Genomic DNA, 8,446 nt, shown 5'->3' on the forward strand with positions numbered 1-8,446 from the left:
TTTATCACACCAGGATTTTTGCTGTTTTTGAGAATCCTTTAAGTTTTCTTTAGCAAGGGCTAAAGAGGTTTGGAGGGTGGTTTGTAGGTTGGTTACAAAGTCCAGAATGTTAGTTCCTGGAGAAGATGTAAACACCTCCCATTGCTGCTTCACCAACTGTAATGGCCCCTTAACCTCGCCGCCATATACAAGTTCAAATGGTGAAAACCCTAAACCGGGATGTGGTACAGCTCTGTCGGCAAAAAGCAACTGCTGCAACACTAGGTCCCAATCAATGGAGTGCTCATTTATGAATTTACGTATCATGGCCCCCAAAGTTCCATTAAACTTCTCCACCATGCCCTTTGTTTGATGATGGTAAAGGGTGGCATCCAAGTGATTCACCCCAGGAGCCTCCCACAGGCTTTTCATGGTCTGTGCCAGGAAATTAGTCCCTGCATCTGTGAGGATGTCGGAGGGCCAACCTACCCTGGCAAAAATGTCTGCTAGTGCTTGGCACACACTTTTAGCCCTGGTGTTGCTTAGAGCTACTGCTTCCGGCCATCGGGTGGAAAAATCCATGAAAGTCAGTATGTACTGCTTTCCTCTGGGTGTCTTTTCGGAAAAGGACCCAGAATATCCACAGCTACTCGCTGAAATGGAACTTCAATGATGGGGAGTGGCTGGAGAGGGGCTTTGACCTGGTCTTGGTGTTTTCCCACTCTTTGGCACACCTCACAAGACTGGACATGGGTAGAAACATCCTTGCCCATTCCCTCTCAGTGGAATGACCCCCCAAATGGTCTTTGGTCCTGTTCTCCCCAGCATGGCCACTAGGATGATCGTGGCCTAAGCTCAAGAGCTTTACCCGGTACTTAGTTGGAACTACCAACTGACTCTGAGGATGCCAGTCTTCCTGGTGTCCACCAGAAAGAGTTTCCTTGTATAAAAATCCTCTTTCTACAACAAACCTGTATTGATTAGAAGAGCTGAGAGGCGGTGGGTTGCTCCGTGCCGCCGTCCAAGCTCTCTGGAGGCTTTCATCTGCTTTCTGTTCGGTCTGGAACTGTTCCCTTGATGCTGGAGACATCAGTTCCTCATTGGATTGTGAACCTGTGCTTGGTCCCTCTGGAAGCGATGCAGGCGATGGGGCTGTTTCCGTTGACTGTGAACCGCTCTCCGCTGGTGCACTATGTTTTTGTTCAGGCTCCGGCTGAGCCTTTTGTGTAGGGTTATGGGCTGCTGCCATTTCAGGTTTGGTGGGGCCCTCTGGTGTTGAGGTTGCAAGCACTGGATTCAGGGCTGGCAATGGTTCTGGTGCTGGTTGTTCCACCAGTTCCGGTTCTGGGACTGGCTCTGTCTGGGTCTCCATTTGTACTAAGAGAGACAGACCTTACAGAGATTTAACAATATGAAGGTCAGGCTTCATCACCCATGCAGTGATGTATGAATTTAATGTGCTCCCTTTCCGGCTGCAAAATGCACCTGCCACCTTCCAGAAACTTTTAGATGGTTGTCTAGCAGGATTGGGAGAATCTACAGTCACCTACCTTGATGATGTGGACATTTTTTCTGATTCCTGGGCAGAACACCTGGAGCATCTAGAAAAAGTCTTCGAGTGCATAAGGGAGGCAGGACTAACTGTTAAGGCTAAAAATAGGCCTAAACAGAGTGACTTACCTTGGACACCAGGTGGGTCAAGTAACTATCAACCCCCTACAGGCCAAAGTGACTGCTATCCAAAAGTGGCCTGTCCCAAAGACAAAGAAACAGGTCCAATCGTTCTTAGGCTTGGCCGGATATTACAGGCGATTTTTACCACAGTACAGCCAAATTGCCGCCCCACTGACAGATCTAACCAAAAAAAGCAGACAAATGCAGTTCAGCGGACTGAAGAGTGTCAGAAGGCCTTTAACCAGCTGTGAAAGGGTCAGGACAGATGGCTATAAAGAAGAGATTATCCCAGAGGGGTAGTACAACAAAGAAAGACAGAACAAACTTATATGGAACTCTTTGGATCAGGTCCTAAATTAGGTGCTTTCACTGTCCTTCTATTTGCTTCAGAAAATGTAGCCAAAACACAAACCCTTGGCTGATTTTTATCCCATCGTAGGCAAGTTATCTTTCTACTAACCAATTCACTCATGCTTTATAGTACTAGTCCCCACAGTTAGGACACAGGGATTGTGTCATAAAAGTTTGATAACAAGTCGAGAGAAATCATCAAGACAGGATTTACTTTTTTGGTGAGCAGAAATTTACGCACACCAAGTATTTCAGTAAATATATTGGGCAGATTCCTCTGCTGGTGTAAATTGGTGCAGTTCCATTGACCTGAGAATCTGAATCATTGTATCTGTCCTGCCTTGAAGCTTCTGCCACAGAATTTATTCCTATGCATACTCAGAACAAAATGGGTGGAAAATGATAACATTCAGATTTGATTGTGCTTTGTATAGAATCATAGAAGGGACCACAAGGGTCATCTAGGCTAATCCCTGGCAAGATGCAGGATTTGGTGTGTCTATACCATCCAAGACAGGTGGCTATCCAGCCTCCTTTTGAAAACCTCCAGTGAAGGAGCTTCCACAACCTCCTTAGCCAGCCTGTTCCATTGTCCTATTGTTCTTACAGTTAGGAAGTTTTTCCTGATATTTAATCTACATCTGCTATGCTGTAATTTGAGCCCATTGCCTCTTGTCCTGCCCTCTGTGGAAAAAGAGAGCACACTTTCAAGTATTTGAAGATCGCTATCTTGCCCACCTTAATCTTGTCTTTTCTAAACTAAACATACCCAGTTCCTTTAGCCTTTGCTCGCATGGCTTGCATTCCATCCCATTTTTGCTCACCTCTGGATCCAGTTTATGTAGCTGTAAGTCACTACACAAGATACAAGACAGTATAGAATCAGGAAGTAACTAGATCTTGTCTAGCACTCTCTGTTAGCAGATCCAAAAGCGCTTTACAAGAAGGTTGCTTTGTCTGAGCACACAGGGTCAAATCTTATTTCTGTCAATGGGAATTTTTATCATGGAAGTGAATAGCTCAAGGATTAGAACTTGTTCCTAAAATGTTTCTATTCTAGGGCAACTCAAAAAGCATGTTGGAAACAGCCAGTTTCCAAATTGCCACCATCAACACTAGTAATAATGCTCAGGGCTTGTCAAAAATGGACAGCTGTTTCTTCAAGGGAAATTTTGTAAAAACAAAAAAAAACAAACCTAATCTGTTGAGGGTTTGCCTGTTTGCTTTGTTTTCTGTTTGTTTGTTTTTTTGTTGCGTAAATGCAGGATTCAATGCCTAGCTGTGAGAACCCAAGTTTAAAAGTGTTAGTCAATCATTTATAAGACATGACTAATATTTGTGCAGTGTCATCAGTATGGCTTTAGGGACTATTCCAAAGGCAAATGCTCTATCCTGAAGAGTTTACAGTCCAAGTTAGGACATGATGAGAAATGGTATCCAGTATGGGCTGGATGAATGCACTATAAGGTGGGTAGAAAGTTGGCTAGATTGTCGGGCTCAACGGGTAGTGATCAATGGCTCCATGTCTAGTTGGCAGCCGGTGTCAAGTGGAGTGCCCCAGGGGTCGGTCCTGGGGCCGGTTTTGTTCAATATCTTCATAAATGATCTGGAGGATGGTGTGGATTGCACTCTCAGCAAATTTGCGGATGATACTAAACTGGGAGGAGTGGTAGATACGCTGGAGGGCAGGGATAGGATACAGAGAGACCTAGACAAATTGGAGGATTGGGCCAAAAGAAATCTGATGAGGTTCAATAAGGATAAGTGCAGGGTCCTGCACTTAGGATGGAAGAACCCAATGCACAGCTACAGACTAGGGACCGAATGGCTAGGCAGCAGTTCTGCGGAAAAGGACCTAGGGGTTACAGTGGACGAGAAGCTGGATATGAGTCAGCAGTGTGCCCTTGTTGCCAAGAAGGCCAATGGCATTTTGGGATGTATAAGTAGGGGCATAGCGAACAGATCGAGGGACGTGATCGTTCCCCTCTATTCGACATTGGTGAGGCCTCATCTGGAGTACTGTGTCCAGTTTTGGGCCCCGCACTACAAGAAGGATGTGGATAAATTGGAGAGAGTCCAGCGAAGGGCAACAAAAATGATTAGGGGTCTGGAACACATGACTTATGAGGAGAGGCTGAGGGAACTGGGATTGTTTAGTCTGCAGAAGAGAAGAATGAGGGGGGATTTGATAGCTGCTTTCAACTACCTGAGAGGTGGTTCCAGAGAGGATGGTTCTAGACTATTCTCAGTGGTAGAAGAGGACAGGACAAGGAGTAATGGTCTCAAGTTGCAGTGGGGGAGGTTTAGGTTGGATATTAGGAAAAACTTTTTCACTAGGAGGGTGGTGAAACACTGGAATGCGTTACCTAGGGAGGTGGTAGAATCTCCTTCCTTAGAAGTTTTTAAGGTCAGGCTTGACAAAGCCCTGGCTGGGATGATTTGATTGGGGATTGGTCCTGCTTTGAGCAGGGGGTTGGACTAGATGACCTCCTGAGGTCCCTTCCAACCCTGATATTCTATGATTCTATGATTCAAACCCAATTTTTCATTTTTGTCTTGTAGATCTCATTTTCTAAACCTTTAACATAACAGTGTAAAGACTAGATCAGACCAATAATCTAGCTTCTCCTCTCTCTGATATAGGTCAGTAGCAGATGAAGGTGTGAGAAAGTATGAAGTGGTTAATTATGAAACAACCTGCACACTGGGGGAATCTGATGCTAGCCTCCGTCAGTCAGAGGTTTATGTATCCTCTGAAGCAGAAAGGTTTCTTTACCTTCCAGGCTAGGATCACTTATGATCTGAACTATCAAGATTTATGTATATTACAAATTTCATGGGCTTTTATTATCAGTTTCTTTTTTAATCCGTATTGGCCCCTTATTCATATGGCTGTCCAGTACTTTCTGAATCCCTCTAAACTCATTGGTATCTTATTGCAAGTAGTTCCAATAACTAATCTGAATTACTGATATTAATGTTAACAACACTCTCTCTCTCTCTCTCTCTCTCTTCCCCCCCCCCCAACTCCCCCATGACTATTTTAGTATTTAGCCACAGTGGAATAGTCAGTGGGCCAGAGAGATAGAAAGAGAGTGAGAATAACTCTGTATGCCCATGGTTAGGGTGCACATCTCTGTGGTGAGAGACCATAGGTCCAGTGCCTCTGTTCTAATTATGTATCCAGAGGGCAACAGCATCCACAAGAGAGACCGGGGAAGACCCACATCAGAATATTCCATAGGCTGGTGGTTAGAGAATTTTCCTAAAAAGAGGGAGACAGCTGTTGGAATCCTTTCTCCCCTGTGCCCAAGGGTAGACTTTAACCTAGCTCTCCCACATCCCAGGTCAATGCCCTGACCACTGGGCTAAAAGTTATAAAACGGTTTGGCAGGTTTAGATTTTTATTGGTAAATGTCGGTAAACATCAATTTCACTACAGACACACAAACTAATGAACACATTTTTCCATTCATGGTCATCAAAATGTGCAGGGAGGCAAAGTAAGAAAAACGCGGCTTAAGAATTTATTAGAGTGTCATTTGAGGATATTTACTTTGATTATTTTGACATGATGTTGACAATTTGTGTGTTATCAGTTATAAAGCTTCAACTTTTTTGAATCTCAAAATCTACTCTCATTTAGTAATTATTGTCTGACCCCCCGACCACTGCCTGATAATTACCTGTGAAAATTTAAATAAAAATAAAAATGGTAAAAATGCTTAAAAGTAAACATTGGTGTTGGCAGTCAAAATTATAAAATATAAAAAGTGAATTCTGCCAAGCCTAGCTATAAGGTGAGTGGGGCATATCCCCTACCCCCAGACCTGGATTTTGAATGGGACCCAATCCAGTTAGCAGCCACTGAGCCCACCTACCAGATCAGCTCCCACATGCAACTGAGTCAGCAGAATGCCTGACTGTCCCTGGGTCACGAATCGCTCTGAGGCTTAGGTGGGAGATGTGGATGCCAGCATGAGGCAGCAGCGCCCATGCCCGGAGGCAGGAGCACAGGTGCCTACAGAAGTTTTACTCTGAAAAACATAGGAGCCAACTGCCTTTCAGAGCCTACAAGGTTTGGCAGGAGTTTGGTGGATTGCTTAGGAGCTAAAACAGGGATTTACACAGATTTAATTTCACAGATCCCACACAGGTGACTAGCTGTCATATATTCTTTATGGTGATGTGCTCTATAGAGCGCCCTAAAATGGATCTCTCTCTCTCTCTCTCTTAGATCTTACTATGTTCTGGCATTTCCATTTAGTTTAGTGATGTCTGTTAACATCCATCTTTCTATCCTGACAGCTCACAGTTTTCCTGATTTTAGGAATATGAAAAATCAAACCACAGTAACAGAGTTTATTCTCTTGGGACTGTCAAGCAACCCACACCTCCAGATTTTCCTGTTTAGGTAAATAAATAAAAAGACCACAATCACCCTGATAGGGAATATGGTGATCATGCTAGTGATAAACATTGATTGTCGCCTTCACACCCCTATGTACTTTTTCCTATTCCATTTATCCTTTGTTGATCTCTGCTATTCCTCAGCCACGGTGCCTAACATGTTGAAGAACTCCCTCTCGAGGCACAAAACAATTTCCTTCAATGGCTGCATTGCTCAGATGTTCTTCTTCATTCTGTTAGCTGCGACTGAAGTTTTCACTCTCAGCAATGGCTTATGACCGATACGCTGCCATATGTGACCCTCTGCATTATGTGGAGACCATGAAAAGAGAAGTCTGCAGGATGCTGGTAGCTGGCTCCTGGGGGATCAGTTTTTTTCTACTCTCTGTTAAATACTCTTTCAGTGTTAAAGTTACACTTCTGTGGGCCCAATGAAATTGGCCATTTCAGCTGTGAGCTCCCTCCACTACTAGTCCTGTCCTGCACTGAAGCACTTCCAGTCAGATGCTGATTCTTTCTTCCACAATGCTATTAGGACTGAGCTCCTTCCTCCTTACCATGGGCTCCTACTTCGCATCATCACCACCATCCTGCGGATACGCTCCACAGAGGGCCGGCGTAAAGCCTTCTCCACCTACAGCTCCCAGCTCATCGTGGTGGGTTTGTGCTATGGGGCTGGGGTGTGTAGATACCTGCGACCCAGTTCACTCTCATCAGTGGTTCTAGACAGACTGTTCTCCATCCAGTACAGCATCTTAACACCAGTGTTAAACCCCCTCATCTACAGCCTGAAAAACAAGGAGGAAAAGACAGCTCTGAGGAAAACAATGGGAAAGAGCCCATAGGTTTGGAGGTGATGTAAAAAACTTTAGATTCTGAGTTTAATAAAGCCGATAATAAATATTGGCAACTGAGTGAAAACATGAGAATAATCTTTCTTCTTATCCCACCCACCTGGTCCTACCTCATGTATTGGAAAGGCCTTGAATTAATGACTGATCATTTAGATGTTCACCCTTGTGCAAAGTAAGCATAAAATGTAATCATAAACATATGTAAAATGCTATCACATCAGGAGCCAGATCCCCACGGGGTGTAAATCAGCTGTAGCTCCATTAGAGTCAATAGGCCAGATCCCCAGCTGGTTTAAATCATCATATCTCCATTTGAGTTCATGGACGAGGGCTAGATCCACAAAGGGACTTTTGTGTTGTGATGCTCAGTGTCACAATACCCAACTTTTAGGTGCCTAGAAAATCACCGGAACAACAGTGGGATCTACAAATCTGGGTTAGTCATCTAGGTTCCCTATACAAAGAATGGGGAGAGATAGGCACCTGAGAATGGGACCCACAAAAGCCAGTGTGCTTATTCATTTGTTGGCCTCCCTCAATCTCCCCTGTTGGAGCTGATCCACTTTGGATAAAGGCAATAAAAAGTCATTGGCTCAGAAACAGAAAAAGCAGTAGTCACTCTAGCCTGGTGGGTAGAGCACTCACCTATATGGTAGGGCACTCAGGGTCTAGTCTGCCTGATCCAATGAAAAATTTGTTATTTATAGGCAGTGGAACATCTTCAAGAGGAGATATTGAGTGAGCCCCACATCTGAATAGTCCATAGCCCTGTTGCTAGGGCATTCTCCTGAGAGGTAGAAGACCCCTGGTCAAATAATTTCTTCCCCTTCAGGAAGAGGGGGAAACTGAGCATGGGCCTCTCACATCCCAGGTGAGTGCTCTAACCACTGGGCTAAAAGTTATAAGGTGGGCACCACCTCCTCCTCCAGCTCGATTTTTGGAATGGAGCCTGATCCAGTAGGTATGCTCAGAGTGTGCCTTCCTGATAGGATCCCATAGGCAAGATAGGTAAGTAAACACTTGGCTTCCCCCTTTCTCAGATAGTGCTAAGGATTAGGCAGGAGAGATGCGTCCAGACACCTAGAGCAGGGCAGCAGCACACATGCCTGGAGGCAGAAACTTAGGCCTCGAGGGAACTTTTACAGTGGAAATGTCGATGCTGACCAAGTTAAGGCATC

At 44.6% G+C, this 8,446-nt stretch overlaps 1 pseudogene; it reads left to right on the forward strand.

The window, feature by feature from the left end:
- Positions 1-5,982: 5,982 nt before the first annotated feature.
- Positions 5,983-7,259, forward strand: LOC141997739 (olfactory receptor 8S1-like; annotated as a pseudogene).
- The last annotated feature ends 1,187 nt before the right edge of the window (positions 7,260-8,446 follow it).

The sequence above is a fragment of the Natator depressus genome, chromosome 13 (assembly GCF_965152275.1).
Source record: "Natator depressus isolate rNatDep1 chromosome 13, rNatDep2.hap1, whole genome shotgun sequence".
NCBI lineage: Eukaryota > Metazoa > Chordata > Testudines > Cheloniidae > Natator > Natator depressus.